The sequence below is a fragment of the Pinus tabuliformis genome, chromosome 6, assembly GCF_031772625.1.
Source record: "Pinus tabuliformis cultivar Carrire ecotype Pingquan chromosome 6, CPIR1, whole genome shotgun sequence".
Lineage (NCBI taxonomy): Eukaryota > Viridiplantae > Streptophyta > Pinopsida > Pinales > Pinaceae > Pinus > Pinus tabuliformis.
In genome coordinates this window covers 458197149-458217670 of record NC_142292.1, presented here as the reverse complement: position 1 = coordinate 458217670, position 20522 = coordinate 458197149, and the positions used below count along the sequence as shown (strand labels likewise).

Below are 20522 nucleotides of genomic sequence, written 5' to 3'. Positions count from 1 at the left end.
GAGAGTTAGTTCTTAGCAATGATTGCTCAATCATTGTGCCTCCAGCAGAGATGGCACACTTCAGTAGAGAGTAGGTTATTACAAATCCTAGCCTTGGGGTCTGTGCATAGCATAAGAGGTGCCTTCTGAGTGTGGACTGCAGCAGAATTAATGATGCACAGCTACAGATCATACGGGCAATGAGGTAAGGGGACTTAGAGTAGGTCTAATTTTAGTTGTTGTTATAAAGAAGTGATGTCTTCTTCAGTGTTAGAATAGTTTCTATTCTAGGAGTAAGTTAATTGTTGTTACAGATGTAGAAGTTTAAGTTTAGAGCTTGTTTTCTTTATTTTCAAAAGTTTGACTTCACAGAATTAGTAGTTTGTTTTTTCAGAACTAGATGGGTTATTCTGTATTTTCTCCTAGCCTTTTTCATCTATAAAAAAAGGAAGGGTGTGACTAATCGAACAATTCCAGTTTTGAGTGATCTGTTGTATTGTTTTTTTTTTCAGTTAATAAGTTTTTTTTTTTCAGTTAATAAGAAAACAGGTGTGTTTTTGAGTGCTACAGATTTATTCTATGTTCGCATCGTCAAGTAGCAATGTGCTTGTAGATTTGGCGTATAAACCAACAGTTTTGTACGTTTTCTAGTTTACTGCTTTATAGGGTTTTAAGTTGCCGCCCTTGTCTTTAGGAAGGATACACATATGCCAACGGACCATAGGCAGCCCCCTTTTGACTTTTACCTCGATATTTAGCCCATAAAAAGGACCTCAGGATTTCCTCCAATTTGCTAAACTGGGTACAGTTATGGAGCCATATCTATTGTAACTGACCTGTTTCACAATTACATTTGTGTGTTTCCTCTCTCTGCGGTCGTACTTTCCTTTTCTAATGCCAACTTCACCATGTAGCTGAAAATAATTCTCTTGCCACCTATTCTACATCATCCAACAAAACATTCAAATCAGAATCATACCCTGACATCTTCATCTCACAAGTCAAATCCTCCAACTTTGTATGGATATGCTGCATTGATGACCATGGTTTTTCTCCTACGAAGAAAGTATACACCCGTTTGTTGACCTCAATCCAACTGCATCCAGGTGTTTTATGTATGCTTCTGTCTTTCATCATCTTTCGTATCTTTTCAATGTCACCCCACTTGCCGGCAGAAGCATAAATGTTGGAGAGAAGAACATAAGGTTCAGCATATTTAGGTTCCAACTCCAAAATGCGTTCTCCCACGGAATCTCCTAGCTCTATATTGTTATGTATTCGGCAGGCACCTAGCAAACAACTCCATACAGCAGCCTCAGGTTTCATTGGCATTTTGATGATAAAGTCGTGTGCCTCATCCAGATGTCCAGCACGACCAAGAAGGTCAACTATGCAGGCATAGTGTTCCATTGCAGGAGTGATGTGATAACATTTGCTCATGCAATTGAAGTAGTGACAACCCTCATCCACTAAACCCGCATGGCTGCACGCAGACAATACACAAAGTAAGGTGACATGGTCAGGGTTCATACCAGACTGCTTCATTTGTTCAAAGAGTCTGAGTGCCTCTTTGCCACAGCCATGCATGGCATATCCTCCAATAATTGCTGTCCAGGAAACGACATCTCGATGACGCATTCTGTCAAACAATTCACGTGCCTTCTGCAGGCTCCCGCATTTTGCATACATATCTACCAAGGCATTAACTACAGGCACATCCAATTCAAAACCCCCAGTAACTAACTTCACATGGATCTCCGTACCCTGTTCCAGGGCTGCCAAGTTGGCACATACTGGAAGAATAATAGTGAAGGCCTTCAAGTCCGACCTCACACCTGCCAATTCCATTTGTTGAAAAAGCTTCAAGGCCTTGTCTGCCAGCCCATTTCGTGCAAATCCCGCAATCATCACTGTCCATGAGACAACGTTTCTCTGAGGCATTTCCATGAATAGTTTGAAAGCCTCATCAATGAGCCCATTCTGTGCCAATCCCGATATCATTGCTGTCCAGGACATCAAATTTCTCCCATGCATTTTCTCAAATAGCTCCAGGGCATCATCCACAAGCCCATTCTGTGTGTAACCTGCAATCATGGCCGTCCAGGATACGACATTTCGTTGACGCATTTTGTCAAACACTTGACGCGCCATCTCGATACTTCCACATTTTGCATACATGTTTATAAGGGCATTCGCCACTGGAACATGAGAATGAAATCCGCTTCTTATTATTTCACTGTGGACATCCATACCCCCTTGTAGATATGCTAAGTTGACGCATGCAGGAAGAACGCTGGTAAAGGTAAAATGATTGGGATGGAGGCCTATTTTTCGCATTTGGTGAAAGAGAGTTAATGCCTTCTCAGGAAACCCATACCTTGCATAAGCTGCGATCATAACAGTCCATGAGCAGACATTTGGCTGCGGCATTTGATCGAAAACTCTGCGAGCATCCACCAGACTTCCACACTTGGCATACATGTTGATGAGCGTGTTGTGTAAGAGTATGTCTGCTACCATAAGTCCGGTTTTGTTGATGCATGCGTGGATTGCTTTGCCTTGTGGTAAGCCTGCCTTCTTCTTGATGCAGTCCTGCAAGAGATTAACATATGTGCAAGCGTCTACATGGTTGTTTAGAGATGGTGTGCAGATACATAAACTGTTGGCATTCACTTGTATTCGAAGAAAAGATGCCACAGCCGTTCTCCATTGAATATAACACCACCTCATTCTTCAGATGTTTCACTGCTCTTTGCTTACAGTTGGTTCCAGTGAATTCTTCATCGATATGCAATTCGGATTAACAAAATTGTTGTATTAAATAATAATAATAAATTTTATTTGTAAGGTTACGGTAAAGTTAGATATTAAATCCATGATATAATTATTATGAGCTAGATTGGTTAGATATTAAATTATATTATAATTTAGATTCATTTTAATTATAATCAGATATTAGATTATATTATAATTCAGATTCAATATATATTATAATTTAGATTCATTTTAATTATAATCAGATATTAGATTATATTATAATTCAGATTCAATAGGGCAGATGGATTCAAAAAATTTAATATTTCATTTATAGATTTGTTTTAAGAGATTTAATTTTTCACTTATAATTTTTTATTTATAGATTTGGAATTAAGATGAATCTAATTTGGTTTAATTATTAATTTTATGTTTTTTATTTTATTTTATTTTATTTTTAGTTTTATGTAATTTGATAAAGTTAAAATAGTTTTATTGACAATTATAATTATTATTTATTTTATTTTATTTTATTTTTATTTTTACATAATTTTATCATGTCCAAAGGTTAAACATGGCATTACAATATCACTACCATATTTCATAGACCATAGAGTTAGTTTAATTGGTGGAATTCTAGTTGTTAAAGCATCTTGTTATTGAAAGGTCATGAGTCAATTCTCCTTGACCCTCTTTGAGTTAGGCTTAAAAAATGCATTGAACTAATACATGTTTATTAATGAAATTACAAAATGAATGCTTATACACTCAATTTTTTATTTTATTTCATCTCTCTATAAGTTTTCTTTCATTTTTTACTCTAATTGTAAGTGAGCCATTGAACAATAGTTTAACACTGCCTACATATAAGGTGGTCTCTTTGGCACTTTCTAAGTTAGAATAGTTTCTCCTCTACTTTCTCTTCCTTTACATTCATCATGGTTTCATATCTTTTATGGTCTTTTATTTACTAATCCCATTTTCCCTCTTTTATGCACCCTTCTCCTTTGAGCATTGATTAGGTTTCATTGATCACATTTATTGCTATCAAAATTTCAAAAGCATTTGTCAAGGTGCAAGTTGAGGGTCGGACATTAAATCATGGAGGTCATTTTACTTCCTTAATGTTTACACTAGTTGTTCAATGGAAGTCAAAAAAGTTTTTTCCTTTCTTTCATTCTCCACAAATTAATTGTATTAAATCATCTCAAGGATTGTGTTTGAATGGAAGTTGCTCATAATCAAGATCTTAAAGATGATACCATTTACCGGCATTCCATTAGATGGATGGTGAGATCCCTTAGATCTACCTTAGCGCCAATCCATATGCAGAAACACTGGCATGTTATTTGAACAACCCATTATGATATTTAAGGAAAAATATTAATTTCCCTTATTACCATCTTCCATCCTCCAATTACAATAACTTGAAAGGAACATTCTTTTTGATCTAGTCTTCTTACTCTTACTCATATATTGGCTTGAATATTGCTTAAACATTAATTTCCTAAAAATATACGTCAAATGAACATACCTAATTATCAAAGGTGTTGCACAATGAGTCTCTAATTTTGGCTAGTGATCATTTTTCCTCTGTTTTAAGTGCAAGTTGGAGGCTTCCTCCAATGTTATTGGAGATAATAAATTAATCTAATCTTGAATGTGAATTTTTGGCCATTTACATGGTATTTGTTTCACATGTTCTTCTATGTAACTTGTCCTTATAGTCAACTTTTAAAATTCCTTCCTTTCACACTTATTTCTTTCTAACTCAATTCTAAAGACCCTTGAAGAACTATGTGTAGTAGTCCCTTGGCATGAATTTGATGTTGAGGAGAACTTTATGTTGTGTCTCACACCTTTCCACCAAAACCTTCCCCATGATGATTTTAATCTCCCAGTAAAGATCAATGGTTTGGACATATTTGGTTTCCTATGAGCAATTGTTACTTGGGTATGGTATCCAATTACCAACATTTTCCTCTATTTTTGCATCTAAAATAAATCTCCTTTTGACCTAGGCTTCATTCTCGACCACATTAATCCCCTCCCACATAGAACTAGTGGTACTCTACTAGTAACGAGTTGTTGATGCCTTAGCATTAAGTTGGGATCTCCAGTAAGGATTGCCCCATTTTCTATGTTGTCCATAATAACCATGGAAGAAGCCAGGACATGCCATGGTGGCAAACATAATAGAATTCATAGGGATGAGAAGAAGGTGAATAGGGAAAGGGAGACCAAAAAACACCAAGTGCAACCACAGTGAAAGGGGAGGATATATAGAGAGATATCCATAAATAAAAATGAAGCCTCAAACAAAACAACAAGGAAACAAAACACGAAGAAGAAAGTATCTCAAAAATGAACAAAGATGGATAGACGAAAGAGGCCACCTTACCTTCTTAACTAAGAAAATCCTTGCGTAGAGATAGGAGATGAAATAGAATAACATGTTAGGACTAGAGAAACTTGTCCAAACAACATAGAAAGCAGCGTGTGCCTTCAAAATCTTTGAAATTTTAGAGCCAACTAACTAGTCATGAAACCAAGGTCATTGTCATCATGGTTGGTCGAAAAACCAAACCTAAGCTACAATAATGGCAATGTGAGTAAAGTTCGATAATTATTGCACACGCTTGAATTAAAAGCCATTACAACAACAAATCATTCGTCCTGACCATTTTAGAGAAACCTAATTGACAATTTAACATTAATATTTAATATTTTATGTTATTTTATGTATGGTGATAAGGAGGATTAACCAACTTATAACTTTGATTTCTCGAACCTAAAAAACTAATAATTTATTTATTTATCTTAACCTTTTTTTTAATGATAAAAAATGTTTAAGAAAATTTCTCTTGTATCTTATTTGTTTCGATAGATTTACATGTCATGGAAATAAGAAATGCTACAAATAGTTTGAAATTGAGATTTAATATGCGCACATGCAATGTATTCTAAGAATAAGTAATTTTAATTCTTTTATCTCGTGGTATTTTATAATTTGTTCAATGTCCAATTTCTTTCAATATGAGATTATAGCAACGTCATTACTTTCTTAAATTATTATAATCACAAAAATAGATACTTTTGATATGTTATAATGAAGTCAATAATAATTTGTTTTTCCAAAAAAAAAATCTTATACTTTTGTTTTAGAAAAACAAAATTACATCCATAAATATATTGTTAATAGGTTAATAATGATTTATAATACACTAATTTTTTCTTATTCTCTATTTCTTCACTACACCATAATTTTTGAATATTTTTATATCCATATTTTACAAACCCTCTTAATATTAAGAAACCTCTTACATTTTAAATTAATTAACTCATTTAATATATATAAACCTATTATATAATAATATAATATAATAGTATATAAATACATAATTATTATTATTAATAAATTAATGATATTTTTATAATACATTTAATTTTTTTTATTCTTTATTTCTTCATTACAACAATGTAAACTTTGAAACGGGAACTATAAACTCAAAACGGGAACTCTGGCCCAAAAAAACCACAAAAACAGTGCTCAAAACGAAAAGTGTGTATACTGGAACGATGTTTTTTTTTTAGGTGTCAATTTTGCGGTTGTTTTAAAAATGGCAGCGACTACGAAATTTTCTACGAAATTTTCCTGCAAAATATAGCTTCAGAACGAAAGTGTTGATACTGGAATAATGATTTTTTTTTTTAGGGTCAATTTTCATACTTTTTAAACAATGCTAATAAAACCAATTTTTTATGTCTCAAACAAAGTTAACTTTTAAGGAAAAACACATTAATGTTTCTGATAGAATATCATTTTTCTTTCCTAAGTATAAATTTAACATGTTTTCAACCACAAAACTAAAAAAGCATGACATTATGAACAAATTATATCACTGAATGAATTCAAAAGTCTTTATTTGTACACTGAATAAAAGAGACATTATATCTCTAATTTGATATTGCATTGTAGATATTTAAACAATAAAATTTATCATACTTAAGACATAATCCAACAACATAAAAATGCTTCATAACTTCTCATTTAACAAAATATGGAAAACATTAATTTTATTTGAAGATACGATGCATACATCAGTTATATAAACTGTCTTAAACAATTATTCAAAATCACTCATATTTTCTTGCACACCATCAGAATTCACATCTTCAGATGAGTGACTGGATGCTGACGAAGATGTTCCATATTCTTCTCTGTCATCAACTAGTGCCCCATATGAGTCCACATGCATGTCCAAGATTCCAGGTTTCAAAAGTCTTCTAGATCTGCGACTGGTTTCAGCAGAGTCCCATGTCAACACTGTTCCTTCTGGTAACAACCTTTTCAGAATCTCTGTCGTCTTGAAGCGAAGAGTTCCTCTCTTTGTTAAATTGAAGTCATAAACAAGTATGTCAACATCCTTCAATTGTAATATGTCTGTGCGGCGGCGATTTATATTTGTACCCTTTCTTTTTCTTTTTCCACCATTTTTTTTGTCAACTACCATCTCTGGCTTATACACACCATTGAATGGGTGTGTATTTGTGGCATACCAATGTACTTCAACACCTGTAACATCCTCATTTTTTGTAAAGACCTTTAAAACTTTAGCAACCCAAAATGGATAGCCATTGGGATCTCCATCTGCTAGCACTGCAATCATGCAACCCTCCTTAATATCCTGTACTGAACCCCTATAAAGGTCTTCCATGGCTTCACCTTGTGCACGAGATCTTCTGGAACCTATATACATCTCTCTTTCCTCTGCCTGTGAAGAATTAATAATACCTTGAGATTGTTGTTGTTCAACAATGTTTACTTCCTCATGTTCATTCGACACATTTTGTGGCCAAATAAATGGATTTTTCAAAGGTATATCTTCATTTATTGTTGTCGAAATGAGATCACTTTGATTATTGAAAAACGACTCCCACCAAACTGAATCAGCAATGTCAAAGTACTCATATGTATATCTAATACATTTTTTAATTTCTTCCAGGCAATCAGAATAATTTATAGCCCTGTTCTGTCTACGTGCATTCTGAACTTCACCAACTGATTGTAATGACAATATTTTTGATGCAAATATTGGATGATCTGGAATGAACTTCAAAAATTGCAATCCTGATGACGGTGCCCACTCTGTAGTAGTTGAATACTTCTTGCCCCATATTAGTGTTTTCCCATCAATTTTTTTGATACGAAATTGATGTTGGAAGCTAATGTCATTAAGTTGTTCAATGCATTTCCCCTCACCATATGATCCCAGAATAAACCTTCGCATGTCAACAGTTTCTTCCAACACTTCAAAAGCAGGCTCTGGCATGTATGATTTCTTAATACATTCAATTAGTGATGGCAAGCTCCCAACTTCCTTCCTCCTCAATGTGACTGAAAAACGACTGAACATCTGATCAATATGGTCATGAGTGTGCCCAACAAGAAGGAAACCAACCTTTACCTTTTGAAAAATTCTCAATTCAACAAGCATGTTCAGATACCCAAAAACAATCTGATTTTTGTTTTCACGGCAAGTGTTGTCCAATTGTAGATACAAAACTTCAGGAAGATTACCAGACCAATGAGAAATCACATCATGAATTATGGTTATGGTCAGATTTGCATCATTATGAATATTTGGAGCTGTGAAGTACACCCTTGGCAACATTTTCCCATTGAAGACCATACAACCGACCAAGTGAAACTGAATAAAATTTTCCTCTTGTAGATTTTTGGGTGTGCGAACAAAATGTGGTAAAAGTGTTTTCTTCTGGTCCATACCATCAATTATCAAACCCAAATATTTATTTGGATTATCATAACACTTCTTTCGATGCTTGTACAACTTCTTCCTTTCATTTGTTTGTTGTTCGCGATGCTCCTGAAGTTCTTTGACAATTAAATCTACACAACATAAAAGAAATTCATTAAGAAATATGTTTTCATAGTCGATGACTATACAATTTTAAAAGTAAAAGTTATGAACACTTACCTCTTTCTGAGCCTTCACATTTGTCCCTTTTTTATTTAAGAGAAGCACATGTACTGCAAATCCCCATCCTTGTCTTCTTAGGAATACGAACATTATTGAATTCTTTCTTCCATATCTTCACAAAATATTGATATGTAATAAAGTGGCCCTGTCCCTCAGCACTTTCTGCATATTCTTTGTATAAGTTGTAGATTTCTCGTCTTGAAAAATTATCTGGAATATGTATTGTCTCTCTATTTGGCATACACTCTCCATGCTTTGAAAAGAAATCTTTCATCCATGACATTGCAGTATTTGATAATGGCCCAAACTGTCTTTTATAACGTACTTCTGAATAAAATGTGGGATCCTTTTCCAAATTTTCTTGAATACTCGAGAGACGAAAATTCCCAATTGAATGAAACATTTTGAAAGCTTTTCTACACAATAAAAAATTCCTAATATGATAATCATAACCTGACAATGTAGATTGCATGCAGCCAACTAAATATGAGTTTTGCATGCTTTTATTCATTGACAAATATCTCTTCCTGCTTTCTAATGCAAATGTGAAATCCATACGTTTCAAGCAATTTTTTTGGCAACATTCACTTGAAATGAGAGCGCTGATAGAACTTCTTCTCGTCAGATATTCTGCTCTACCCCTTGTATAACTATAATAGCTTGCATCGATACGAAAAGGTCTACTCCTACTCCTCGATACAATATTTCTTGGCAAGATCTCCATCATTGGATCATCATTTTTATAAGGACTTTCATCATCATTAAGAGGAACATTATCCACACTATGATCTGCTCTGATTTTCAAATTTTGACTGAGAGGATACCCTTCATCTTCCCCTTCTTTAGTGCTACTATCATAGTCCTTAGAATTCAGACTAAATGGAAAATCTGACTCGATGTTTAATGGATATTCTTCCTCATGTACATTGTCAGTGCTACTCTCATAGTCCATAGAATTAGGACTATGTTGAAAATGTGGTTGTTTACTTATTGAAGATGCTACATCATGTCCTTTGTCACTGCTACCTTTATACTGATTAGAATTAGGACTAACTGCATCATCCTGTTCTTCATCACTGTTGCTCTCATAGTCCTTAGAATCAGGACTAAGAGGACATTGTGATACTCCAATGTTTTGAAAATCATCATCCCGCGCTTCATCACTGCTGCTCTCATAGTCCTTAGAATCAGGACTAAGAGGACATTATGATACTCCAATCTTTTGAAAATCATCATCCCGTGCTTCATCACCGCTGCTCTCATAGTCCTTAGAATTAGGACTAAGAGGACATTGTGATACTCCAATCTTTTGAAAATCATCATCCCGCGCTTCATCACCGCTGCTCTCATAGTCCTTAGAATTAGGACTAAGAGGACATTGTGATACTCCAATCTTTTGAAAATCATCATCCCGCGCTTCATCACCGCTGCTCTCATAGTCCTTAGAATCAGGACTAAGAGGACATTGTGATACTCCAATCTTTTGAAAATCATCATCCCGCGCTTCATCACCGATGCTCTCATAGTCCTTAGAATCAGGACTAAGAGGACATTGTGATACTCCAATCTTTTGAAAATCAGCATCCCGCGCTTCATCACCGCTGCTCTCATAGTCCTTAGAATTAGGACTAAGAGGACATTGTGATACTCCAATCTTTTGAAAATCATCATCCCGCGCTTCATCACCGCTGCTCTCATAGTCCTGAGAATCAGGACTAACTGGACACTGTGACACTCCATACTTTTGAAATTCATCATCATGCTCTTCATCACTGCTGCTCTCATAGTCCTTAGAATTAGGACTAAGTGGACACTTTGACACTCCATTTTTTTGAAATTCATTATCACATTCATCATCACTGCTGCTCTCATAGTCCTTAGAATTAGGACTAAGTGGACACTTTGACACTCCATTATTTTGAAATTTTCCATCATGCACGTCAAAAATGCTGCTCTCATAGTCTTCAGAATTAGGACTAAGTGGACATCGTGACCCTCCATTCTTTTGAACTTCACCATCACATTCTTCAAAACTGTTACTCTCATAGTCCTCAGAATTAGGACTAAGTGGACATTGTGACACCCCATTCTTTTGAACTTCACCATCATGCTCCTCATCACCGCTGCTTTCATAGTCCTTAGAATTTGGACTAAGTGGAATCTATGACTCTTTATTAATTTGAAATTCTCCATCCCCTCTTTCATCAGTGTTGCTCTCGTAGTCTTTAGAATCAGGACTAAGTGGAAGAATTAACTTTCTATTCATAGTGGAAGAATTCCCGCTATATTCATCAATATGAATAGAGTTGTTACGCGATGAAGATGTTGATGGTGTATAAACCGAAACTTCACCATCAGAGCAATCCATCACTTTCAAATAGAAAATGTTGAATGATACAAATGGAGTCTCCTAAGAATATTATATAGCTTAAAGAATGAAATATTCCCTCCAAAGTTATTCCCTCCAAAAAATTTCGCGAAAATATTTCCCTCCAAAAGTTTGTTAGATTTATTTACCTTTATTTTTTTATTCTACAATTGATTGAAAAACGTAAACTAATTTATTTTTATGAAATAAATCACTAAAATTCAAATTGTAAATCACAACTTGTACATTAATTATTCTAATAGTTAAAGTATATAATATTTACTTAACAATTATTTTTTTCTAATTTTTATAATATATTCTCAAACAAATTAATCTCACATTCAATCTGTTGTAAAACAACTCTACAATATTCTCTCTATAATAATGTAAAACAAACTATCCCACGATAATCGTATGGAAAAACATCTTCGTAATTTCACTTATATAATAAATTTCGCTATCACTATTACTCTCCTCACATCTAGGTTTTCTGAAGTCCCTTGAAAGACTCGTGAATTTGTGGAGCAGCGATATTGCTATCAACAATATATACAACGAAGAATTGTCGCAATTGAAAGGTAAGTACAATTATTTTTTCGAAATTTTCATATTAAATTACTTTAATGAAAAATATTTTTTTTTTTAAATTAAAAAATTTTCCAAGCCAAATTTTTTTTTTTTTTATACCACATGGTGAATCGGTAACTGTCTAGCCTAATCTTGCTATTTACCCCATTCCGCCCGCCACACCTCCCCCCTTCTCCAACCCCTGCCCCCCTAACTCCCTTCCCTCCCCCCATATTTTTTTTCAAATTAAAAAATTTTCCAACCCCACCCCACCCCGGGCCCACCCGGCACCCGCCCCCACCCCGGCCCCCCTGCCCATCCCACACCCCACCCCGGGCCCACCCGGCACCCGGCCCCCCTGCCCATCCCACCCGCCCCTCCTCCCTCCCCGGCACCCCCGCCTACCCCACCCCCGCCTACCCCACCCCCACCCGGCGCACGGCCCAACCCCGCCCACCCCTCCCCTTCCCCGGCACCCCCGCCCCCACCCGGCGCACGGCCCAACCCCGCCCATCCCCGCCCCCTCCCCGGCACCCCCGCCCCCACCCGGCGCACGGCCCAACCCCGCCCGCCCCCGCCCCCTCCCCGGCACCCCTGCCTGCCCATCCTCCACCTGGCGCACGACCCACCCGGCGCCCACCCCCGCCCCGGCCCACCGAGCCGCCCCACCCCCACCCCCAGCCGGGCCGGCCACCCCCGCCCGGGCCGCCCCAGCCCCCTCCCCCTCCCCCTCCATCCCCCCCCCCCCCACCCCCCTCCCCCTCCCTCCCCCGCCCGGCCAGCCCCGCCAGGGCCGCCCCCTCCCCCCCCCCCCCCGACCCCCCCTTGCCCGACCCGCCCGACCCGCCTCCCCCTCCCCCTCCCTCCCCCCCCCGGCCACCCCCGCCCGGGCCGCCCCCTCCCCCCCCCCCCCCCGGCCCCCCCCTGCCCGGGCCGCCCCACCCGCCTCCCCCTCCCCCTCCCTCCCCCGCCCGGCCACCCCCGCCCGAGCCGCCCCACCCGCCTCCCCCGCCCGGCCACCCCTGCCCGGGCCGCCCCACCCGCCTCCCCCTCCCCCGCCCGGCCACCCCTGCCCGAGCCGCCCCCTCCCCCCTCCGGCCCCCCCGCCCGGGCCGCGCCACCCCCCTCCCCCTCCCTCCCCCGCCCGGGCCGCCCCACCCGCCTCCCCCTCCCCCTCCCTCCCCCGCCCGGCGCCCCACCCCCCTCCCCCTCCCTCCCCCACCCGGCCACCCCCGCCCGGGCCGCCCCACCCCTCCCGCCCCCTCCCCGGCCCCGCCCACCCCTCCCCCTCCCCCGGCCCTGCCGCCCACCCCGCCCGTCCCCTCCGCCCGCACAGGGCCACCCCCGGGCCGCCCCGCCCGGCCCGAGGGCGGAGCGTCGATTCCGGGAATCGACACTCCGCCCTCGGGTGGGGCGGGGCGGCCCGGGGGTGGCGCTGCGCGGGCGGGGGTGGCGGCGCGCCCGCGCAGCGCCACCCCCGGGCCGCTCCGCCCCGCCCGAGGGTGGTGCGTCGATTGCGCCGCCCGCGCAGCGCCACCCCCGGGCCGCCCCGCCCCGCCCGAGGGCGGAGCGGGGCGGCCCGGGGGTGGCCCTGCGGGGGAGGGGGAGGCGGGTGGGGCGGCTCGGGCGGGGGGGGTGGGGGGGAGGGAGGGGGCAGCCCGGGCGGGGGAGGGAGGGGGAGGGGGAGGCAGGTGGGGCGGCCCGGTCTGGGGGGGGAGCGGCCCGGGCGGGGGTGGCCGAGCGGGGGAGGGAGGGGGAGGGGGGTGGGGCGGCCCGAGGGGGTGGCCCTGCGGGGGAGGGCGGAGCGGGGCGGCCCGGGGGTGGCCCTGCGGGGGAGGGGGAGGCGGGTGGGGCGGCTCGGGCGGGGGGGGGGGGGAGGGAGGGGGCAGCCCGGGCGGGGGAGAGGGAGGGCGGGGCGGGGCGGCCCGGGGGTGGCCCTGCGGGGGAGGGGGAGGCGGGTGGGGCGGCTCGGGCGGGGGGGGGGGGCGGGTGGGGCGGCCCGGTCTGGGGGGGGAGCGGCCCGGGCGGGGGTGGCCGAGCGGGGGAGGGAGGGGGAGGGGGGTGGGGCGGCCCGAGCAGGGGGGGGCCGGAGGAGGGAGGGGGCGGCCCGGGCGGGGGAGGGGGGGGGGGAGGGGGAGGCGGGTGGGGCGGCCCGGGCCGGGGCGGGGGAGGGAGGGGGAGGGGGGTGGGGCAGCCCGGGCGGGGGGGGGAGGGGGAGGGGGGAGGGGCGGCCCGGCCGGGGTGGTCGGGTGGGGGAGGGGGGTGCCCGGGGGTGGCCGGGGGAGGGGGGGGAGGGGGAGGGGGGTGGGGCGGCCCGGCCGGGGGAGGGAGGGGAAGGGGGTGGAGGTGGGGGGTGTGAGGGGGCGGCCCGGGGGGGGAGGGGGTGGGGCGGCCCGGGGGGCCGGAGGGGCAGGGAGGGGGGGGCGTCCCGGGCGGGGGGAGGGGGGCCGGGGCGGCCCGGGGGGCCGGAGGGGGAGGGGGGAGGGGCGGCCCGGGCAGGGGTGGTCGGGGGGGGTTGGGGCGGCCCGGCCGGGGGAGGGAGGGGAAGGGGGTGGAGGTGGGGGGTGGGAGGGGGCGGCCCGGGGGGGGAGGGAGGGGGAGGGGGTGGGGCGGCCTGGGGGGCCGGAGGGGCAGGGAGGGGGGGGCGTCCCGGGCGGGGGGAGGGGGGCTGGGGCGGCCCGGGGGGCCGGAGGGGGAGGGGGGTGGGGCGGCCCGGGCGGGGGCCTAGGGGTGGGCTGGAGGGCGGGTCGGGGGAGGGGAAGGGCAATTTTGATTATACAAATAAAAAATTTATGGTATATTTTTGTTGTTAATTTAAGTTAATATGTTTTTTTATTTACTAATTTATGTGTTTTTTTTTAGGAAAATGGCATCAAGGAAAATTTCTGTGAATCTTTCTGGAGTAAGGAGTCTTAAAGGTGTATCTTCAAAAAACGTTGGTGAACGAACTCCACCTGAGCTCATACCTACAAGTATGTCAACTGCTTTAAGTGATAAGAAACTAATCTCAGATTGGAAAAGTTCAAAAGAGGTGAAATTTCCATCAAGAGCCTGGTATGTGAAAGAAAGAGAGAGCACAACTGTGAATATATATCTATACATTGATACACGCAATAATAATGAAAATTTGGAGGTGATAGGAAAAGTCATAGATATGTGTTCGGTACCAAACACTGAAGTTGTTTACGTACTTACAAAAGCTGCCAAGTCACATGAAAGGATTAAATATCGACTATCATATTCATTATATGACAGGAGAGAGGTATCTACAAAGTTGTGTAAACAAATCGTAAATGATATGACACAAAACACGGTAAGTATTGTTATTTGTATTTTTATTTTGCGTTTTGAAAATGTCTCGCTATATTTTTTAACTTTGATTATATTAACATATGATATTTTGTTTGGCAGAATTTTGTTGAAAGTTGTTCAATTATGTTGGGAGGCATTCATTACATAGAGCATGATATCATGAAAGTTGTCAGCCATTTTTACTCAGTGTCAGAAGAAGATATGCAAAACATGGAAAATGTAGTAATTGATGATGCTACAAAACTACATCCAAAGAATCAGAAAAAAAGGCCTCTGGTGGATAAATCTAGCAAGGGTAAACAAGTTACTTTTGAGGACGATGAAGTTGAAATTGACAATGAAGCATATGTTGCCATTACTGAAGATGACATTGAAATTGTGGAAGGTAGTAAAAGACCAAAAGTAACAATACCCAAAAATAGATCTCTTGAGAATGTTAAGACGGAAAAAGGTAGAGTTGAAGATCTTGAAGTAGTCATTACCAGCAGTCAAGAAACTAGTGAAACTTCAAAAGAAAGCAGAGAAATCATTACACCAGAGCTGATTTAGGTGATGGCATTATCAAAACAAAACAAAATGTCATTCGACAGAATTTGACAAAGAGAAACTTAGTTGATGGTGGTCGTACATTTCAGTTAAATGTCACACAAACCTATAAGGCAAGTGAAGGACAATGCCAATATCAAGTCAGAAAGCCACATCATCTGCATGTTCACAACTTGAAGACATTGATGAGGTACAATCCATATGCTCATGTGGTTAGTTATGTGCTTCTTGTTGATCCACTTCAAGTTCCCAACAAAAAAGCATTTGATAAGTCAAAATGTTTTGAATACAATTATTATGTGCTTGGGGGGAACCATTCTGTTGAAGCTCAAAGACAATTGATGGAGGAATATCCTAATAACCCACGTTTTGAAACGATGAAATGTATCATTTATGTTGGTTTAAATGAAACAGAAGCAAAGTTAGTGGCATGGGATCATAATTCAGATAATGAATATAGGATGTCTATGACTTTGATCCAAAAGGTTAGATTTATTCATAGTGAATTCCTAGAAAAATGTGGTGGGGATAAGATCAATATTACTACAGATTTCCGAAAGGAATGTTGTATGGAAATAGGCTATCAAATTGAATATAAAGACAATTCAAAAAATGGAAAAGACAACAGATCTAGCGATTTATTCAGAGGTGTTGATAACATTTTCCAATTGGCATTTAGAACTGGAGATATTTGGAATTTGATTGATGACATTTTTAGCATGTGGGAAGACATTCGCATTAAAAACCAGAGGGTCAGAAAGTCTAAGCCATTGATATGTAGCAACAATAAATCAGCGCCTGAACTGAAGCAATTTCCAGACGATATGACCATCACGCCTTGGAGGGCGATGCAAGGAGTGAAAGATGAAAAAATTGTCAAAACAATATTATCTCGTGTGAAGTCGGGGGAATTATCATTGGAAGAAATGTCTGAAGAATTTCAAAAGTAAGTTTGTTGAATTATTTTTACTTATTTCCAAGATTATAGTTATCTTTTAACTAAAACATGTTGTTATTGGTAGTATTTGTTATACATATCAGTATATTAACTTTTTCTTCCTTTATCTATGCAGTCACAAAGTTTACGTGAAAATTCAGGAACAAATGGTTAAATTGTTGAATGAAGATAGTTGGGATGATGTTGTACGCAACTATCCAGATTCAAGTTCTACATCAACATTGAAAGCTTTTTATCTTGCATTTAAAAAGGTAACTTGATTTATACATTCAGTTTTAATCATCTGTGTACTATTTTTAATTTAAAACTTACACATACATTTGTTTGTTTGGTAAAAGATGAAGAAAGAAGATAATGGAGCACCAGACAGTTTCAAGACTTTTATTGAAAAAATAAAGATTGAAAGACTAAGAAAGCAACGTATTAAGAATGTTGAACTTGATCCAACTCTTAATCATTTCATTTGGAATGGGCTAGACACTATTCAATATCAAGTAATACAAGGCAACTGTGAAGACATTGCGAAACTCGTACCAAAAAGGGATTATGCCCTGGTTATTGCAGATATTCCCCATGGTTTCAATATTCCAAACATTTGCTATGATATTGACCCTTATACTTATCAAGCTTTTAATAAAGTGGTGGCGGGATTTAAGGAAGTGACGTCATCACCATTATGGAGATTTGTGACATTTCATTCAGACACACAATTGGCAATGTTATTGTCAAGCTTCAAGGGGAAAACAAATTCAAGGATGCAGCTTACATGGTAAGATGTTTAAAGGTATATTTGATTAATGTTGAAAAATTAATTTATGTACAAGTTAATTGAACTTTTACTATTTTATGTTACAGGCAAAAGTCAAATCTTCTTGACAATGAAGATCAACAATTTATAAATGACTGTGAGTTCATTCATATTGATAATTGGGCAAAAGATGATAGTCATATGTCTATGATTTTTAATCGGGTGGACAAAAAGAGTCATAGCCAAATATTGACTTATGATGCTGTTGTGAGAAAACTAACATATGAAGACAAATAAATGAAAGGAGAGATAGTTAACATTTATCAGAAACCACAATTATTGATTAACTATCTTATAGACATATGTTCAAATGAAGGAGATTGGGTTCTGGATTTATTTTCTGGCTCAGGTACGTTTTGCCACATGGAATTGAATTTCAATATGTTCTTTTTTTTAATTAATATGTCATTGTACTAATTTACTTCATTATTTTTTTGTGCTTGATAATTAGGTACAACACTAGCATGCTGCCTTCAAAAAGGAAGAAATTGCATTGCAATTGAGAAAGATCCATTACAATGCAATTTCATTCAGCAAAGAATTAATGCTCTTCAATTTCTTCCAGATGCAATGCAAGAAATTGGGTTGAAGAAAGGGGACTTTAGTGAATCACGTGTGGCAAAAAAGGCAAAGGAACCCCAACCACCATTACATGGAATGTATGGAAAGACACATATTGGGGGATTTGCAGACATGAAAGACCCATTAGAAGAGGAAAATGAGCAAAATGAAACAGAAAATATTGTGGAAGAGGACAATGATGATACTCTAGAGGACGAAGAGTTTGGATTATGTGACATTCTTGATTAAATTTAAGTTATGCTTGTAACTCAAGCTTTGCAATGTTTTGACTTTGACATTTTATGAGAAGAATAAACACTCAATTAGGGTTGTTATACGTTCAATATTGGTAATATGTGATTTTTGCATTGATTTTTAAGTTAATCATTTTTTTTTGAAAAAAAAGTAATTATTATTATCTTTTTGATATGAAATTCATAAAAAAAACTATTATTTGACCATTTTTAGTTAATATTTTTGTATAAAAATTGTGATTTTGACATGTTAATTCTAGCAAAAAATTATCAAAACGTTTAGTTTTTTTGTTATATTTATGTTAAAAATGGTTATTTTTTATGTCCATTGTTAAAAAATGTTGTTTTTTAGAAACAATTATTTCATGTGGATTGAAAAATTAATTAAGGATGTCTAAATATGTAGATTATCTAAAATTCAAACTATCGACTTTCTAATTTAAAAACGCAAAACAATAAAAACCCCACTAAAAAAAAAAAAAATTAAGATAGAGAACAAGAAAATATGAATACAATGACGACTTCAAAAACTATCAAATTTAGAAAATAATTTTTTACATTTCACACACTAGAAAATTTAAAGTCAAAAAATAGGTCTTTTAAAAAAAGGGTGTGATGCAGAATACTCACTTTTCAAAATCAAGATGAAAATCACTACCATTCTAAAACTTAATGCACATGAAAAAAATTAAAGTTCCAAAAACCATGTTCTTAAAAAAACATGTGTATTCTGCATCAACACTTTTGAAAATCGGGTCATTTTTTTGCCACCTCTACAAAACGGGTAACAGTATCAGTTCTCGTTTCAAAGTTTACATTGTTTTACACTAAAATTTTTATTCTAATTTAAATATGATCATATTTTTATATCCATATTTTACATACCTCTCTTCTTAATATTAAAAAACCTCTTACATATTAAATTAATTAACTCATTTAATATATTATATATATAATTATAATTATAATTATATCAAAATAACAAATAAACATATTATATAATAATAAAATATAATTCTATATCATATAATAATATATTTTAGTTATAAATCACTCATTAATTCTTTGTTATAGGTCAATCTCTTACAAGCCACTTTCATTTTGTGTAAGAAAAGCCTCTAATCTACGAGGTAACTCATGATTGTGGGAGGTTGCATTTTCTAAGTTTCACGTGATTTCTACAAAATGAATTTTGTAGAAGAAAACTTGTAATCCTCGTTATGTTTTTTTTGATGTTTTTTTAATTAAAAAAATTAAATTAATCATATATGTAAGTAGGTTTGATATTCATTGCCCAGGTAAAAGACAAATATGCAAGTATGTATAGTTTGTTTTGTGAAGAAGGGGAGGTAGAGTAGGTTGAGTTAAGTTAGGGTATTTATTATAAAATTTATTTATTAATTTATAATAAATTATTACTATCATTGAGTATATTGGCCTGTTGTGGTGGATGTTCGAGAAACAGATTCCCCACCCCGGCCTTGGCGGCACGAGAGTCTCGCTTTGCTAAAACCATAAGATCTTAATATATCGACTCTACCTCTAGTTGGATGTACTCTTGGTGGTGTTATAGTGACATGGTGTTATAGTGACAGGTACGAGGATTGATCCTGGGACTGGTAGTCACCGATTCACCATATGATTAAAAAAACAAATTATTACTATAATTGCATTTAGATTAATGTTGGAAGATTTTTTTGGTTTAAAAGGTGCTTAAAAATCCAGCTCTTTTGTTTCACTGTCACCATTATTTTTCAATCATGGCCATGGAATAAGGTTCACAGGGAAAATTTAACGCATAATAAAATATCGTCCTCCATCTTTTAGCAGCAATTCATTATGAAGAATAATATAGAGGAATTAAAATGAACGTTAATTTTAGCATTGATTCTAAGATTTATAAATGTTGTTTCTCAACATTGATTCCAATATTTAGCAATTAAATTTTAAATTCAGAGATATCACCTCTTGAGCATTTAGCAAATCCATCTCAGTTACTAACAGTAGAGGACAGTTAACAGAGCCGGCTTTGGAAGCCCCCTTCCTATTTGCTCCAATGTAGCCTCAACTAATGGTAGTTTCTCAGACATTACCAGTACTTTTTGGATGTGGCAACCTTCCTCATATTGTAAACTCATAAGGCTTTAGAGATTACTGGATCGTCTGCAGTGTCGCTTCTACTTTGGCTCTCCTCGTTCTCTTTTTCCGTTACAGTGGCCATTTTGACGTTTTTGTTTTATGGATCCTCTGCTGTTTGGTAACCATTATTAACATCAGTGGCCTTTGGTTTGTATAGTCTGATAAGGATAATACCATCTTGTTATTTTTTTGAATTTTGGGTAACAAGATTGGGCTTTATTTGTATAAAAACCAAAAGGAAAAGGAAAAAATGTTTGGATTAATGGCTCGTCCT

At 39.8% G+C, this 20522-nt stretch overlaps 1 pseudogene; it reads right to left on the bottom strand.

Annotated features, from left to right (window-relative positions):
* Positions 1–269: 269 nt before the first annotated feature.
* On the bottom strand, positions 270–2756 carry LOC149259285 (pentatricopeptide repeat-containing protein At2g13600 pseudogene; annotated as a pseudogene).
* Positions 2757–20522: the final 17766 nt, after the last annotated feature.